The 16930-nt window shown below is 63.8% G+C and overlaps 1 protein-coding gene across 1 annotated transcript in view; it reads left to right on the top strand.

Moving 5' to 3' along the window:
* The window catches only part of LOC106603820 (folliculin-interacting protein 1), a 72216-nt gene that overhangs the window by 27630 nt on the left and 27656 nt on the right, over nt 1-16930 (top strand). The window lies entirely within an intron of this gene.

Raw genomic sequence — 16930 nt, 5'->3', positions numbered from 1 at the left:
AGCGGGGTAGAGGGAGGTAGGAGGAGCGGGGTAGAGGGAGGTAGGGGGAGCGGGGTAGAGGGAGGTAGGGGGAGCGGGTTAGAGGGAGGTAGGGGGAGCGGGGTAGAGATAGGTAGGGAGAGCGGGGTAGAGGGAGGTAGGGAGAGGGGGGTAGAGGGAGGTAGGGAGAGCGGGGTAGAGGGAGGTAGGGAGAGCGGGGTAGAGGGAGGTAGGGAGAGCGGGGTAGAGGGAGGTAGGGAGAGCGGGGTAGAGGGAGGTAGAGGGAGGTAGGGAGAGCGGGGTAGAGGGAGGTAGAGGGAGGTAGGGAAAGCGGGGTAGAGGGAGGTAGGAGGAGCGGGGTAGAGGGAGGTAGGGGAAGCGGGGTAGAGGGAGGTAGGGGGAGCGGGGTAGAGGGAGGTAGGGGAGCGGGGTAGAGGGAGGTAGGGCAAGCGGGGTAGAGGGAGGTAGGGGGAGCGGGGTAGAGAGAGGTAGGGGGAGCGGGGTAGAGGGAGGTAGGGCGAGCGGGGTAGAGGGAGGTAGGGAGAGCGGGGTAGAGGGAGGTAGGGAGAGGGAGGTAGGGAGAGCGGGGAAGAGGGAGGTAAGGAGAGCGGGGTAGAGGGATGGTAGGGGGAGCGGGGTAGAGGGGGGTAGGTAGAGGGAGGTAGGTAGAGGGAGGTAGGGTGGGCGGGGTAGAGTGAGGTAGGTAGAGGGAGGTAGGGAGAGCGGGGTAGAGGGAGGTAGGGAGAGCGGGGTAGAGGGAGGTAGGGAGAGCGGGGTAGAGAGAGGTAGGGAGGGCGGGGAAGAGGGAGGTAAGGAGAGCGGGGTAGGGGGAGGTAGGGGGAGCGGGGTAGAGGGAGGTAGGGAGAGGGAGGTAGGGAGAGCGGGGTAGAGTGAGGTAGGTAGAGGGAGGTAGGGAGAGCGGGGTAGAGGAGGGTAGGGAGAGCGGGGTAGTGGGAGGTAGGGAGATCGGGGTAGGGATAGGGAGGTAGAGATAGGTAGGGAGAGCGGGGTAGAGGGAGGTAGGGGGAGCGGGGTAGAGGGAGGTAGGGAGAGCGGGGTAGAGGGAGGTAGGGGGAGCGGGGTAGAGGGAGGTAGGGGGAGCGGGTTAGAGGGAGGTAGGGGGAGCGGGGTAGAGGGAGGTAGGGGGAGCGGGGTAGAGGGAGGTAGGGCGAGCGGGGTAGAGGGAGGTAGGGAGGGCGGGGTAGAGGGAGGTAGGGAGGGCGGGGTAGAGGGAGGTAGGTAGAGGGAGGTAGGGAGAGCGGGGTAGAGGGAGGTAGGGAGAGCGGGGTAGAGGGAGGTAGGGAGAGCGGGGTAGAGGAGGTAGGGAGAGCGGGGTAGAGGGAGGTAGGTAGAGGGAGGTAGGGAGAGCGGGGTAGAGGGAGGTCGGTAGAGGGAGGTAGGGAGAGGGAGGTAGATATAGGTAGGGAGAGCGGGGTAGAGGGAGGTAGGGAGAGCGGGGTAGAGGGAGGTAGGGGGAGCGAGGTAGGGGTATGCGGGGTAGAGGGAGGTAGGGAAATGCGGGGTAGAGGGAGGTAGGGGGAGAGGGGTAGATGGAGGTAGGGGGAGCGGGGTAGAGGGAGGTAGGGGGAGCGGGGTAGAGGGAGGTAGGGAGAGCGGGGTAGAGGGAGGTAGGGGGAGCGGGGTAGAGGGAGGTAGGGAGAGCGGGGTAGAGGGAGGTAGGGAGAGCGGGGTAGATGGAGGTAGGGAGAGCGGGGTAGAGAGAGGTAGGGAGGGCGGGGAAGAGGGAGGTAAGGAGAGCGGGGTAGGGGGAGGTAGGGGGAGCGGGGTAGAGGGAGGTAGGTAGAGGGAGGTAGGGAGAGCGGGGTAGAGTGAGGTAGGTAGAGGGAGGTAGGGAGAGCGGGGTAGAGGGAGGTAGGGAGAGCGGGGTAGTGGGAGGTAGGGAGATCGGGGTAGGGAGAGGGAGGTAGAGATAGGTAGGGAGAGCGGGGTAGAGGGAGGTAGGGGGAGCGGGGTAGAGGGAGGTAGGGGGAGCGGGGTAGAGGGAGGTAGGGGGAGCGGGGTAGAGGGAGGTAGGGCGAGCGGGGTAGAGGGAGGTAGGGCGAGCGGGGTAGAGGGAGGTAGGGAGGGCGGGGTAGAGGGAGGTAGGGAGGGCGGGGTAGAGGGAGGTAGGTAGAGGGAGGTAGGGAGAGCGGGGTAGAGGGAGGTAGGGAGAGCGGGGTAGAGGGAGGTAGGGAGAGCGGGGTAGAGGAGGTAGGGAGAGCGGGGTAGAGGGAGGTAGGTAGAGGGAGGTAGGGAGAGCGGGGTAGAGGGAGGTCGGTAGAGGGAGGTAGGGAGAGGGAGGTAGATATAGGTAGGGAGAGCGGGGTAGAGGGAGGCAGGGAGAGCGGGGTAGAGGGAGGTAGGGGGAGCGAGGTAGGGGGATGCGGGGTAGAGGGAGGTAGGGAAATGCGGGGTAGAGGGAGGTAGGGGGAGAGGGGTAGATGGAGGTAGGGGGAGCGGGGTAGAGGGAGGTAGGGGGAGCGGGGTAGAGGGAGGTAGGGAGAGCGGGGTAGAGGGAGGTAGGGGGAGCGGGGTAGAGGGAGGTAGGGAGAGCGGGGTAGAGGGAGGTAGGTAGAGGGAGGTAGGGAGAGCGGGGTAGAGGGAGGTAGGGAGAGCGGGGTAGAGGAGGGAGGGAGGTAGGGGGAGCGGGGTAGAGATAGGTAGGGATTGCGGGGTAGAGGGTGGTAGGGTGGGCGAGGTAGGGGGGTGCGGGGTAGAGGGTGGTAGGGTGGGCGAGGTAGGGGGTTGCGGGGTAGAGGGAGGTAGGGGCAGCGGGGTAGAGGGAGGTAGGGGCAGCGGGGTAGAGGGAGGTAGGGGGAGCGGGGTAGAGGAAGGTAGGGGCGGCGGGGTAGAGGGAGGTAGGGCAGCGGGGTAGAGGGAGGTAGGGGAAGCGGGGTAGAGGGAGGTAGGGAGAGTGGGGTTGAGGTAGGTAGGGAGAGCGGGGTAGGGGGAGGTAGGGGAGGCGGGTTAGAGGGAGGTAGAGGAGAGCGAGGGAGGTAGAGGGAGGGAGGGGGAGCGGGGTAGACGGAGGTAGGGGGAGCGGGGTAGAGGTAGGTAGGGTGGGCGGGGTAGAGGGAGGTAGGGAGAGCGGGGTAGAGATGGGTAGGGAGAGCGGGGTAGAGTAGGGTGGGGGGAGCGGGGTAGAGATGGGTAAGGAGAGCGGGGTAGAGATGGGTAAGGAGAGCGGGGTAGAGTAGGGTAGGGAGAGCGGGGTAGAGATGGGTAAGGAGAGCGGGGTAGAGATAGGTAGGATGAGCGGGATAGGTAGAGGAAGGTAGGGAGAGCGGGGTAGAGGGAGGTAGAGGGAGGTAGGGCGAGGGAGGTAGGGAGAGCGAGGTAGAGGGAGGTAGGGTGGGCGAGGTAGAGGGAGGTAGGGTGAGCGGGGTAGAGGGAGGTAGGGTAGGCGGGGTAGAGGGAGGTAGAGGGGGGCGGGGTAGACGGAGGTAGGGGGAGCGGGGTAGAGGGAGGGAGGTAGGGAGAGCGAGGTAGAGGGGGGTAGGGAGAGCGGGGTAGAGGGGGGTAGGGAGAGCGGGGTAGAGGGAGGTAGGGTGGGCGAGGTAGAGGGAGGTAGGGTGGGCGAGGTAGAGGGAGGTAGGGTGGGCGAGGTAGAGGGAGGTAGGGTGAGGGAGGTAGGGAGAGCGAGGTAGAGGGAGGTAGGGTGAGGGAGGTAGGGAGAGCGGGGTAGAGGGAGGTAGGGTGGGCGAGGTAGAGGGAGGTAGGGTGAGCGGGGTAGAGGGAGGTAGGGTAGGCGGGGTAGAGGGAGGTAGAGGGGGGCGGGGTAGACGGAGGTAGAGGGAGGTAGGGAGAGCGAGGTAGAGGGGGGTAGGGAGAGCGGGGTAGAGGGGGGTAGGGAGAGCGGGGTAGAGGGAGGTAGGGTGGGCGAGGTAGAGGGAGGTAGGGTGGGCGAGGTAGTAGGAGATAGGGTAGGCGGGGTAGAGGGAGGTAGAGGGGGGTAGGGAGAGCGGGGTAGAGGGGGGTAGGGAGAGCGGGGTAGAGGGGGGTAGGGAGAGCGGGGTAGAGGGGGGTAGGGAGAGCGGGGTAGAGGGAGGTAGGGAGAGCGGGGTAGAGGGAGGTAGGGAGAGTGGGGTTGAGGTAGGTAGGGAGAGCGGGGTAGGGGGAGGTAGGGGAGGCGGGTTAGAGGGAGGTAGGGAGAGCGAGGGAGGTAGAGGGAGGGAGGGGGAGCGGGGTAGAGGGGGGCGGGGTAGACGGAGGTAGGGGGAGCGGGGTAGAGGGAGGGAGGTAGGGAGAGCGAGGTAGAGGGGGGTAGGGAGAGCGGGGTAGAGGGGGGTAGGGAGAGCGGGGTAGAGGGAGGTAGGGTGGGCGAGGTAGAGGGAGGTAGGGTGGGCGAGGTAGAGGGAGGTAGGGTGAGGGAGGTAGGGAGAGCGAGGTAGAGGGAGGTAGGGTGAGGGAGGTAGGGAGAGCGGGGTAGAGGGAGGTAGGGTAGGCGGGGTAGAGGGAGGTAGAGGGGGGGTAGGGAGAGCGGGGTAGAGGGGGGTAGGGAGAGCGGGGTAGAGGGAGGTAGGGAGAGCGGGGTAGAGGGAGGTAGGGAGAGCGGGGTTGAGGTAGGTAGGGAGAGCGGGGTAGGGGGAGGTAGGGGAGGCGGGTTAGAGGGAGGTAGGGAGAGCGAGGGAGGTAGAGGGAGGGAGGGGGAGCGGGGTAGAGGGGGGCGGGGTAGACGGAGGTAGGGGGAGCGGGGTAGAGGGAGGGAGGTAGGGAGAGCGAGGTAGAGGGGGGTAGGGAGAGCGGGGTAGAGGGGGGTAGGGAGAGCGGGGTAGAGGGAGGTAGGGTGGGCGAGGTAGAGGGAGGTAGGGTGGGCGAGGTAGAGGGAGGTAGGGTGAGGGAGGTAGGGAGAGCGAGGTAGAGGGAGGTAGGGTGAGGGAGGTAGGGAGAGCGGGGTAGAGGGAGGTAGGGTGGGCGAGGTAGAGGGAGGTAGGGTGAGCGGGGTAGAGGGAGGTAGGGTAGGCGGGGGTAGAGGGAGGTAGAGGGGGGCGGGGTAGACGGAGGTAGAGGGAGGTAGGGAGAGCGAGGTAGAGGGGGGTAGGGAGAGCGGGGTAGAGGGGGGTAGGGAGAGCGGGGTAGAGGGAGGTAGGGTGGGCGAGGTAGAGGGAGGTAGGGTGGGCGAGGTAGTAGGAGATAGGGTAGGCGGGGTAGAGGGAGGTAGAGGGGGGTAGGGAGAGCGGGGTAGAGGGGGGTAGGGAGAGCGGGGTAGATTGAGGTAGGGAGAGCGGGGTAGAGGTAGGTAGGGAGAGCGGGGTAGAGGGAGGTAGGGAGAGCGGGGAATGGAGAGCGAGGTAGGGAGAGTGGGGTAGAGATAGGTAGGGAGAGCGGGGTAGAGGGAGGTAGGGAAAGCGGGGTAGAGGGAGGTAGGGGGAGCGGGGTAGAGGGAGGTAGGGAGAGCGGGGTAGAGGGAGGTAGGGCAGAGCGGGGTAGAGGGAGGTAGGGCGAGCGGGGTAGAGGGAGGTAGGGCGAGCGGGGTAGAGGGAGGTAGGGAGAGCGGGGTAGAGGGAGGTAGGGAGAGCGGGGTAGAGGGAGGTAGGGAGAGCGGGGTAGAGGGAGGTAGGGAGAGCGGGGTAGAGGGAGGTAGGGAGAGCGGGGTAGAGGGAGGTAGGGCGAGCGGGGTAGAGGGAGGTAGGGAGGGCGGGGTAGAGGGAGGTAGGGAGGGCGGGGTAGAGGGAGGTAGGGAGAGCGGGGTAGAGGGAGGTAGGGGGAGCGGGGTAGAGGGAGGTAGGTAGAGCGGGGTAGAGAGAGGTAGGGAGGGCGGGGTAGAGGGAGGTAGGGAGGGCGGGGTAGAGGGAGGTAAGGAGAGCGGGGTAGAGGGAGGTAGGAGGGAGGTAGGTAGAGGGAGGTAGGTAGAGGGAGGTAGGGAGAGGGAGGTAGGGAGAGCGGGGTAGAGTGAGGTAGGTAGAGGGAGGTAGGGAGAGCGGGGTAGAGGGAGGTAGGGAGAGCGGGGTAGTGGTAGGTAGGGAGAGCGGGGTAGGGAGAGGGAGGTAGAGATAGGTAGGGAGAGCGGGGTAGAGGGAGGTAGGGAGAGCGGGGTAGAGGAAGGTAGGGAGAGCGGGGTAGAGGAAGGTAGAGAGAGCGGGGTAGTGGGAGGTAGGGAGAGCGGGGTAGAGGGAGGTAGGGAGAGGGAGGTAGGGAGAGGGAGGTAGATATAGGTAGGGAGAGCGGGGTAGAGGGAGGTAGGGAGAGCGGGGTAGAGGGAGGTAGGGAGAGCGGGTAGGGTGGGGGTAGAGGGAGGTAGGGGCGGGGGGTAGAGCAAGGTAGGGGAATTGCGGGGTAGAGGGAGGTAGGGAAATGCGGGGTAGAGGGAGTTAGGGGGAGAGGGGTAGAGGGAGGTAGGGGGAGCGGGGTAGAGGTAGGTAGGGAGAGCGGGGTAGAAGGAGGTAGAAGGAGGTAGGTAGAGGGAGGTAGGGAGAGGGCGGTAGGGGGGGGCGGGGTAGAGGGGGGTAGGGGTAGCGGGGTAGGGAAAGCGGGATAGAGGGAGGTAGGGAGAGCGGGGTAGATGGAGGGAGTGAGAGCTGGGTAGAGGGAGGTAGGGGGAGCGGGTAGAGGCAGGTAGGGAGAGCGGGGTAGAGGGAGGTAGGGAGAGCGGGGTAGAGGGAGGTAGGTAGAGGGGGGTAGAGGGAGGTAGGGAGAGCGGGGTAGAGGGAGGTAGAGGGAGCGGGGTAGAGGGAGGTAGGGAGAGGGAGGTAGGGGGGAGCGGGGTAGAGATAGGTAGGGAGAGCGGGGTAGAGGGAGGTAGGGAGTGCGGGGTAGAGGGAGGTAGGGGGAGCGAGGTAGGGGTGGGGGTAGAGGAAGGTAGGGGGAGCGGGGTAGAGGGAGGTAGGGGCGGAGCGGGGTAGAGGGAGGTAGGGGCAGCGGGGTAGAGGGAGGTAGGGGGAGAGGGGTAGAGGGAGGTAGGGGGAGCGGGGTAGAGGTAGGTAGGGAGAGCGGGGTAGAGGGAGGTAGGTAGAGGGAGGTAGGGAGAGGGCGGTAGGGGGGGCGGGGTAGAGGGGGGTAGGGGTAGCGGGGTAGGGAAAGCGGGATAGAGGGAGGTAGGGAGAGCGGGGTAGAGGGAGGGAGTGAGAGCTGGGTAGAGGGAGGTAGGGGGAGCGGGATAGAGGGAGGTAGGTAGAGGGAGGGAGGGAGGTAGGTAGAGGGAGGTAGGGAGAGCGGGTAGAGGCAGGTAGGGTGAGCGGGGTAGAGGGAGGTAGGGAGAGCGGGGTAGAGGGAGGTAGGTAGAGGGGGTACAGGGAGGTAGGAAGAGGGAGGTAGGGGGAGCGGGGTAGAGATAGGTAGGGAGAGCGGGGTAGAGGGAGGTAGGGAGTGCGGGGTAGAGGGAGGTAGGGGGAGCGAGGTAGGGGGTGTGGGGTAGAGGAAGGTAGGGGTGGCGGGGTAGAGGGAGGTAGGGGCAGCGGGGTAGAGGGAGGTAGGGGAAGCGGGGTAGAGGGAGGTAGGGGGAGCGGGGTAGAGGGAGGTAGGGAGAGCGGGGTAGAGGGAGGTAGGGGGAGCGGGTTAGAGGGAGGTAGGGAGAGCGGGGTAGAGGGAGGTAGGGAGAGCGGGGTAGAGGGAGGTAGGGCGAGCGGGGTAGAGGGAGGTAGGGAGGGCGGGGTAGAGGGAGGTAGGGAGGGCGGGGTAGAGGGAGGTAGGGAGAGCGGGGTAGAGGGAGGTAGGGGGAGCGGGGTAGAGGGAGGTAGGGAGGGCGGGGTAGAGGGAGGTAGGGAGAGCGGGGTAGAGGGAGGTAGGGGGAGCGGGGTAGAGGGAGGTAGGTAGAGGGAGGTAGGGAGAGCGGGGTAGAGTGAGGTAGGGGGAGCGGGGTAGAGGGAGGTAGGGAGAGCGGGGTAGAGGGAGGTAGGGGAGCAGGGTAGTGGGAGGTAGGGAGAGCGGGGTAGAGGGAGGTAGGGAGAGGGAGGTAGATATAGGTAGGGAGAGCGGGGTAGAGGGAGGTAGGGAGAGCGGGGTAGAGGGAGGTAGGGAGAGCAAGGTAGGGGAATGCGGGGTAGAGGGAGGTAGGGAAATGCGGGGTAGAGGGAGTTAGGGGGAGAGGGGTAGAGGGAGGTAGGGGCAGCGGGGTAGAGGGAGGTAGGGGGAGCGGGGTAGAGGGAGGTAGGGAGAGCGGGGTAGAGGGAGGTAGGAGGAGCGGGGTAGAGGGAGGGAGGGAGAGTGGGGTAGAGGGAGGTAGGGAGAGCGGGGTAGAGGGAGGTAGAGGGAGGTAGGGAAAGCGGGGTAGAGGGAGGTAGGGATAGCGGGGTAGAGGGAGGTAGGGAGAGCGGGGTAGAGGGAGGTAGGGAGAGCGGGGTAGAGGGATGTAGGGCGAGCGGGGTAGAGGGAGGTAGGGAGGGCGGGGTAGAGGGAGGTAGGGGGAGCGGGGTAGAGGGAGGTAGGGGGAGCGGGGTAGAGGGAGGTAGGGGGAGCGGGGTAGAGGGAGGTAGGGGGTGCGGTGTAGAGAGAGGTAGGGCGAGCAGGGTAGAGGGATGTAGGGCGAGCGGGGTAGAGGGAGGTAGGGAGAGGGACGTAGGGAGAGCGGGGTAGAGGGAGGTAGGGAGAGCGGGGTAGAGGGAGGTAGGGAGAGCGGGGTAGAGGGAGGTAGGTAGAGGGAGGTAGGGAGAGCGGGGTAGAGGGAGGTAGGGAGAGCGGGGTAGAGGGAGGTAGGGAGAGCGGGGTAGGGGTAGGTAGGGAGAGCGGGGTAGTGGGAGGTAGGGAGAGGGAGGTAGGGAGAGGGAGGTAGAGGGAGGTAGGTAGAGCGGGGTAGAGGGAGGTAGGTAGAGCGGGGTAGAGGGAGGTAGGGGGAGCGAGGTAGGGGGATGCGGGGTAGAGGGAGGTAGGGGAAGCGGGGTAGAGGTAGGTAGGGTGAGCGGGGTAGAGGGAGTTAGGGGGACAGGGGTAGAGGGAGGTAGGGAGAGCGGGTTAGAGGTAGGTAGGGAGAGCGGGGTAGAGGGAGGTAGGGGAGGCGGGGTAGAGGGAGGTAGGTAGAGGGAGGTAGGGAGAGGGCGGTAGGGGGAGCGGGGTAGAGGGGGGTAGGGGTAGCGGGGTAGGAGAGGCGGGATAGAGGGAGGTAGGGAGAGCGGGGTAGAGGGAGGTAGGGAGAGCGGGGTAGAGGGAGGTAGGGGGAGCGGGGTAGAGGGGGGTAGGTAGAGGGAGAGAGGGAGGTAGGTAGAGGGAGGTAGGGAGAGCGGGGTAGAGGGAGGTAGGGAGAGTGGGGTAGAGGGAGGTAGGGGGAGCGGGGTAGAGGGAGGTAGGGAGAGCGGGGTAGAGGAGGGAGGGAGAGGGAGGGAGGTAGGGGGAGCGGGGTAGAGATAGGTAGGGATAGCGGGGTAGAGGGAGGTAGGGGGGGCGAGGTAGGGGGGTGCGGGGCAGAGGGTGGTAGGGTGGGCGAGGTAGGGGGTTGCGGGGTAGAGGGAGTTAGGGGGAGCGGGGTAGAGGAAGGTAGGGGCGGCGGGGTAGAGGGAGGTAGGGCAGCGGGGTAGAGGGAGGTAGGGGAAGCGGGGTAGAGGGAGGTAGGGGGAGCGGGGTTGAGGTAGGTAGGGAGAGCGGGGTAGAGGGAGGTAGGGGGAGCGGGGTAGAGGAAGGTAGGGGCGGCGGGGTAGAGGGAGGTAGGGCAGCGGGGTAGAGGGTGGTAGGGGAGGCGGGGTAGAGGGAGGTAGGGAGAGCGGGGTTGAGGTAGGTAGGGAGAGCGGGGTAGGGGGAGGTAGGGGGAGCGGGTTAGAGTGAGGTAGGGAGAGGGCGGTAGGGAGAGCGGGGTAGAGGGCGGTAGGTAGAGGGAGGTAGGGAGAGCGAGGTAGGGAGAGCGGGGTAGAGGGCGGTAGGGGGAGCGGGTTAGAGGGGGGTAGGGGGGTAGGGGAGGCGGGATAGAGGGAGGTAGGGAGAGCGGGGTAGAGATGGGTAGGGAGAGCGGGGTAGAGGGAGGTAGGGAGAGCGGGGTAGAGGGAGGTAGGGAGAGCGGGGTAGAGGGAGGTAGGGGGAGCGGGGTAGAGGGAGGTAGGGAGAGCGGGGTAGAGGGAGGTAGGGGGAGCGGGGGAGAGGGAGGTAGGGAGAGCGGGGTAGAGAAAGGTAGGGAGAGCGGGGTAGAGGGAGGTAGGGGGAGCGGGGTAGAGGGAGGGAGGGGGAGCGGGGTAGACGGAGGTAGGGGGAGCGGGGTAGAGGGAGGTAGGGTGGGCGAGGTAGAGGGAGGTAGGGTGGGAGAGGTAGAGGGAGGTAGGGTAGCGGGGTAGAGGGAGGTAGGGTAGGCAGGGTAGAGGGAGGTAGAGGGGGGTAGGGAGAGCGGGGTAGAGGGAGGTAGGGTGGGCGAGGAAGAGGGAGGTAGGGTGGGCGAGGTAGTAGGAGATAGGGTGAGCGGGGTAGAGGGAGGTAGGGTAGGCGGGGTAGAGGGAGGTAGAGGGGGGTAGGGAGAGCGGGTTAGAGGGGGGTAGGGAGAGCGGGGTAGAGGGAGGTAGGGAGAGCGGGGTAGAGGTAGGTAGGGAGAGCGGGGTAGAGGTAGGTAGGGAGAGTGGGGTAGAGATAGGTAGGGAGAGCGGGGTAGAGGGAGGTAGGGAGAGCGGGGTAGGGAGAGGTAGGTAGAGGGAGGTAGGGATAGCGGGGTAGAGGGAGGTAGGGAGAGCGGGGTAGAGCGAGGTAGGGAGAGGGAGGTAGGGGGAGCGGGGTAGAGGGAGGTAGGGAGACCGGGGTAGAGGTAGGTAGGTAGAGGGAGGTAGGGAGAGCGGGGTAGAGGGAGGTAGGGAGAGCGGGGTAGAGGGAGGTAGGGAGAGCGGGGTAGAGGGAGGTAGGGGGAGCGGGGTAGAGGGAGGTAGGGGGAGCGTAGAGGGAGGTAGGGGGAGCGGGGTAGGGGGCGAGGTAGGGAGAGCGGGGTAGGGAGAGCGGGGTAGAGGGAGGTAGGGAGAGCGGGGTAGAGGGAGGTAGGGAGAGCGGGGTAGAGGGAGGTAGGGAGAGCGGGGTAGAGGGAGGTAGGGAGAGCGGGGTAGAGGGAGGTAGGGAGAGTGGGGTAGAGGAAAGTAGGGAGAGCGGGGTAGAGGGAGGTAGGGAGAGTGGGTAGAGGGAGGTAGGGAGAGCGGGGTAGAGGGAGATAGGGAGAGTGGGTAGAGGGAGGTAGGGAGGGCGGGGTAGAGGAAGGTAGGGAGAGCGGGGTAGAGGGAGGTAGAGGGGGGTAGGGAGAGCGGGTTAGAGGGGGGTAGGGAGAGCGGGGTAGAGGGAGGTAGGGAGAGCGGGGTAGAGGTAGGTAGGGAGAGCGGGGTAGAGGTAGGTAGGGAGAGTGGGGTAGAGATAGGTAGGGAGAGCGGGGTAGAGGGAGGTAGGGAGAGCGGGGTAGGGAGAGGTAGGTAGAGGGAGGTAGGGATAGCGGGGTAGAGGGAGGTAGGGAGAGCGGGGTAGAGCGAGGTAGGGAGAGGGAGGTAGGGGGAGCGGGGTAGAGGGAGGTAGGGAGACCGGGGTAGAGGTAGGTAGGTAGAGGGAGGTAGGGAGAGCGGGGTAGAGGGAGGTAGGGAGAGCGGGGTAGAGGGAGGTAGGGGGAGCGGGGTAGAGGGAGGTAGGGGGAGCGGGGTAGGGGGCGCGAGGTAGGGAGAGCGGGGTAGGGAGAGCGGGGTAGAGGGAGGTAGGGAGAGCGGGGTAGAGGGAGGTAGGGAGAGCGGGGTAGAGGGAGGTAGGGAGAGCGGGGTAGAGGGAGGTAGGGAGAGCGGGGTAGAGGGAGGTAGGGAGAGCGGGGTAGAGGGAGGTAGGGAGAGCGGGGTAGAGGAAAGTAGGGAGAGCGGGGTAGAGGGAGGTAGGGAGAGTGGGTAGAGGGAGGTAGGGAGAGCGGGGTAGAGGGAGATAGGGAGAGTGGGTAGAGGGAGGTAGGGAGGGCGGGGTAGAGGAAGGTAGGGAGAGCGGGGTAGAGATGGGTAGGGAGAGCGGGGTAGAGATGGGTAGGGAGAGCGGGGTAGAGTAGGGTAGGGGGAGCGGGTTAGAGATGGGTAAGGAGAGCGGGGCAGAGGGAGGTAGGGAGAGGGAGGTAGGGAGAGCGGGGTAGAGGAAGGTAGGGAGAGCGGGGTAGAGATGGGTAGGGAGAGCGGGGTAGAGTAGGGTAGGGGGAGCGGGTTAGAGATGGGTAAGGAGAGCGGGGCAGAGGGAGGTAGGGAGAGGGAGGTAGGGTGGGCGGGGTAGAGGGAGGTAGGGTGAGCGGGGTAGAGGGAGGTAGGGTAGGCGGGGTAGAGTGAGGTAGAGGGGGGCGGGGTAGACGGAGGTAGGGGGAGCGGGAAAGAGGGAGGTAGGGTGAGCGGGGTAGAGGGAGGTAGGGTGGGCGAGGTAGAGGGAGGTAGGGTGGGCGAGGTAGAGGGAGGTAGGGTGGGCGAGGTAGAGGGAGGTAGGGTGGGCGAGGTAGAGGGAGGTAGGGTGGGCGAGGTAGTAGGAGATAGGGTGAGCGGGGTAGAGGGAGGTAGGGTAGGCGGGGTAGAGGGAGGTAGAGGGGGGTAGGGAGAGCGGGGTAGAGGGGGGTAGGGAGAGCGGGGTAGAGGTAGGTAGGGAGAGTGGGGTAGAGATAGGTAGGGAGAGCGGGGTAGAGGGAGGTAGGGAAAGCGGGTAGAGGGAGGTAGGGAGAGCGGGGTATTTGAAGGTAGGGAGAGCGGGGTAGAGTGAGGTAGGTAGAGGGAGGGAGGTAGGGAGAGGTAGGTAGAGGGAGGTAGGGAGAGCGGGGTAGAGGGAGGTAGGGAGAGCGGGGTAGAGGGAGGTAGGGAGAGCGGGGTAGAGCGAGGTAGGGAGAGGGAGGTAGGGGGAGCGGGGTAGAGGGAGGTAGGGAGACCGGGGTAGAGGGAGGTAGGGAGAGCGGGGTAGAGGGAGGTAGGGGGAGCGAGGTAGAGGGAGGTAGGGAGAGCGGGGTAGAGGAAGGTAGGGAAAGCGGGGTAGAGGGAGGTAGGGAGAGCGGGGTAGAGGGAGGTAGGGAGAGCGGGGTAGAGGGAGGTAGCGGGAGCGGGGTAGAGGGAGGTAGGGAGAGCGGGGTAGAGGGAGGTAGGGAGAGCGGGGTAGAGGGAGGTAGCGGGAGCGGGGTAGGGGAGAGCGGGGTAGAGGGAGGTAGGGAGAGCGGGGTAGAGGGAGGTAGGGAGAGCGGGGTAGAGGGAGGTAGGGGGAGCGGGGTAGAGGGAGGTAGGGGGAGCGGGGTAGAGGGAGGTAGGGTGAGTGGGTAGAGGGAGGTAGGGAGAGCGGGGTAGAGGGAGGTAGGGAGGGCGGGGTAGAGGAAGGTAGGGAGAGCGGGGTAGAGGGAGGTAGGGAGAGCGGGGTAGAGGGAGGTAGGGAGAGCGGGGTAGAGGGAGGTAGGGAGAGCGGGGTAGAGGGAGGTAGGGAGGGCGGGGTAGAGGAAGGTAGGGAGAGCGGGGTAGAGGGAGGTAGGGAGAGCGGGTAGAGGAAGGGTAGGGATAGCGGGGTAGAGGGAGGTAGGGAGAGCGGGGTAGAGGGAGGTAGGGATAGCGGGGTAGAGGGAGGTAGGGAGAGCGGGTAGAGGGAGGTAGGGAGAGCGGGGTAGAGGGAGGTAGGGGGAGCGGGGTAGAGGGAGGTAGGGGGAGCGGGGTAGAGAGAGGTAGGGGGCGCGGGGTAGACGGAGGTAGGGGGAGCGGGGTAGAGGGAGGTAGGTAGAGCGGGGTAGAGGGAGGTAGGGAGAGCGGGGTAGAGGGAGGTAGGGGGAGCGAGGTAGAGGGAGGTAGGGAGAGCGGGGTAGAGGGAGGTAGGGAAAGCGGGGTAGAGGGAGGTAGGGAGAGCGGGGTAGAGGGAGGTAGGGAGAGCGGGGTAGAGGGAGGTAGCGGGAGCGGGGTAGAGGGAGGTAGCGGGAGCGGGGTAGAGGGAGGTAGGGAGAGCGGGGTAGAGGGAGGTAGGGAGAGCGGGGTAGAGGGAGGTAGCGGGAGCGGGGTAGGGGGCGCGAGGTAGGGAGAGCGGGGTAGGGGAGCGGGGTAGCGGGAGGTAGGGAGAGCGGGGTAGAGGGAGGTAGGGAGAGCGGGGTAGAGGGAGGTAGGGAGAGCGGGGTAGAGGGAGGTAGGGGGAGCGGGGTAGAGGGAGGTAGGGGGAGCGGGGTAGAGGGAGGTAGGGGGAGCGGGGTAGAGGGAGGTAGGGAGAGCGGGGTAGAGGGAGGTAGGGAGAGCGGGGTAGAGGGAGGTAGGGAGAGCGGGGTAGAGGGAGGTAGGGAGAGCGGGGTAGAGGGAGGTAGGGAGAGCGGGGTAGAGGGAGGTAGGGTGAGTGGGGTAGAGGGTGGTAGGGAGAGCGGGGTAGAGGGAGGTAGGGAGGGCGGGGTAGAGGAAGGTAGGGAGAGCGGGGTAGAGGGAGGTAGGGAGAGCGGGGTAGAGGGAGGTAGGGAGAGCGGGGTAGAGGGAGGTAGGGAGAGCGGGGTAGAGGGAGGTAGGGAGAGCGGGGTAGAGGGAGGTAGGGAGAGCGGGGTAGAGGGAGGTAGGGAGGGCGGGGTAGAGGAAGGTAGGGAGAGCGGGGTAGAGGGAGGTAGGGAGAGCGGGTAGAGGGAGGTAGGGATAGCGGGGTAGAGGGAGGTAGGGAGAGCGGGGTAGAGGGAGGTAGGGATAGCGGGGTAGAGGGAGGTAGGGAGAGCGGGTAGAGGGAGGTAGGGAGAGCGGGGTAGAGGGAGGTAGGGGGAGCGGGGTAGAGGGAGGTAGGGGGAGCGGGGTAGAGAGAGGTAGGGGGCGCGGGGTAGACGGAGGTAGGGGGAGCGGGGTAGAGGGAGGTAGGTAGAGCGGGGCAGAGGGAGGTAGGGTGAGCGGGTAGAGGGAGGTAGGGAGAGCGGGTAGAGGGAGGTAGGGAGAGCGGGGCAGAGGGAGGTAGGGGGAGCGGGATAGAGGGAGGTAGGGAGGGCGGGGTAGAGGAAGGTAGGGAGAGCGGGGTAGAGGGAGGTAGGGAGAGCGGGGTAGAGAGAGGTAGGGGGAGCGGGGTAGAGGGAGGTAGGGAGAGCGGGGTAGAGGGAGGTAGGGAGAGCGGGGTAGAGGGAGGTAGGGGGAGCGGGGTAGAGGGAGGTAGGGGGAGCGGGGTAGAGGGAGGTAGGTAGAGCGGGGCAGAGGGAGGTAGGGAGAGCGGGGTAGAGGGATGTAGTGGTTGCAGTTCCAGCTCACCAGTTCCCGAGGAAGTCCTATGACAGCCATTCACATGTTCCAGGCCTTTGTGTTCTCTATCGGGGCAGGCCAGACATTTGTTTGATGCGACCCATTACCGTAGCAAAGAAAGGCATGCACTCCACAAAAGCATTCCAGTGCAATATAGGTTGCCATTCTCTGGCACGTCACATGGGGGAAAGCAGATTGGAGTGTAGTTTTCATTTGTATGGATTTGTGACTAACGGATAGAACATTGTATGCTCTGACATCAATCATTTCAAGAGGTAGAGAAAGCCTGTGTAAATACTGAGTGTTGGTTGTGTTTGCTTAGAAATACGAGATAGAGGCTTGATGTTTTTTTTTTTACGTCACTAACATATTTAGTTTCTTCCAAGCTAGTGCACTCAAAACTCTGTTTTGAAGCAATGTAGGCCTATAACATAAAGCATGAACAGAACAAAGTTTTAGTTGCTGTACACTCATATTTTTTTGGCGGAAAGGTTGTACTGTTACACTCTTGCATTCCTAGTGCATGTATGTAAGAGTACTGTGTGCCCTAAATACATAGTGCCCTCTGTGCAAAAGATATGCAACGTTAGTGTTGAAAGATCAGTAAACAGCTCATATCCTAGGACAAAGACTATATGTTATTCTTTATGTGGTAGGCGTGACTAAACACTCGTTACCTGGCGACTCACCCTGAATTTAATTCCGCTGCTCGCTACATACAGTGCATTCGGAAAGTATTCAGACCCCTTGACTTTTCCCACATTTTGTTACGTTACAGCCTTATTCTAAAATAGATGAAATACAACTTTTTCCTCAGCAATCTACACACAATACCCCATAATGACAAAGTGAAAACAGGTTGTTAGAAATTTTTGCAAATGTATTCAGATCCGAAGACAAATACCTTATTTACATAAGTATTCCGATTCTTTGCTATGAGACTCGAAGTTGAGCTCAGGTGCATCCTGTTTCCATTGATCATCCTTGAGATGTTTCTATAACTTGATTGGAGTCCACCTGTGGTAAATTCAATTGATTGGACATAATTTCGAAAGGCACACACCTGTCTATATAAGGTCCCACAGTTGACAGTGCATGTCAGAGCAAAAACCAAGCCATGAGGTCAAAGGAATTGTCCGTAGAGCTCTGAGACAGGATTGTGTCAGAGCACAGATCTTGGGAACTTAAAAATTTGCAGCATTGAAGGTCCCCAAGAACACAGTTTCCTCCATCATTCTAAAATGGAAGAAGTTTGGAACCACCAAGACTCTTCCTAGAGCTGGCCGCCCAGCCAAACTCAGCAATCAGGGGAGAAGGAACTTGGTCAGGGAGGTGACCAAGAACCCGATGGTCACTCTGACAGAATTCTAGAGTTCCTCCGTGGAGATAGGAGAACCTTCCAGAAGGACAACAATCTCTGCAGCACTCCACCAATCAGGCCTTTTTATGGTAGAGTGGCCAGACGGAAGCCAATCTTCGGTAAAAAGGCACATGACAGCCCTCTTGGAGTTTGCCAAAAGGCACCTAAAGACTCTCAGACTATGAGAAACAAGATTATCTGGTCTGAGGAAACCTGGCACCATCCCGACTGTGACGCATGGTTGTGGCAGCATCATGCTGTGGGGATGTTTTTCAGCAGCAGGGACTGGGAGACTAGTCAGGATCGAGTGAAAGATGAACGGAGCAAAGTACAGAGATCCTTGATGAAAACCTGCTCCAGAGCGCTCAGACTGGGACGAAGGGTCACCTTCCAACAGGACAACAACCCTAAGCACACAGCCAAGACAATGCTGGAGTGACTTCGAGACAAGTCTCTGAAAGTCCTTGAGTGGCCCAGCCAGAGCCCGGACTTTAACCTGATCGAACATCTCTGGAGAAACCTGAAAATAGCTGTGCAGCGACGCTCGCCATCTAACCTG

The sequence above is a fragment of the Salmo salar genome, chromosome 04, assembly GCF_965601325.2.
Source record: "Salmo salar chromosome 04, fSalSal1, whole genome shotgun sequence".
Taxonomy (NCBI): domain Eukaryota; kingdom Metazoa; phylum Chordata; class Actinopteri; order Salmoniformes; family Salmonidae; genus Salmo; species Salmo salar.
This window is presented reverse-complemented; position numbering and strand designations above follow the sequence as displayed.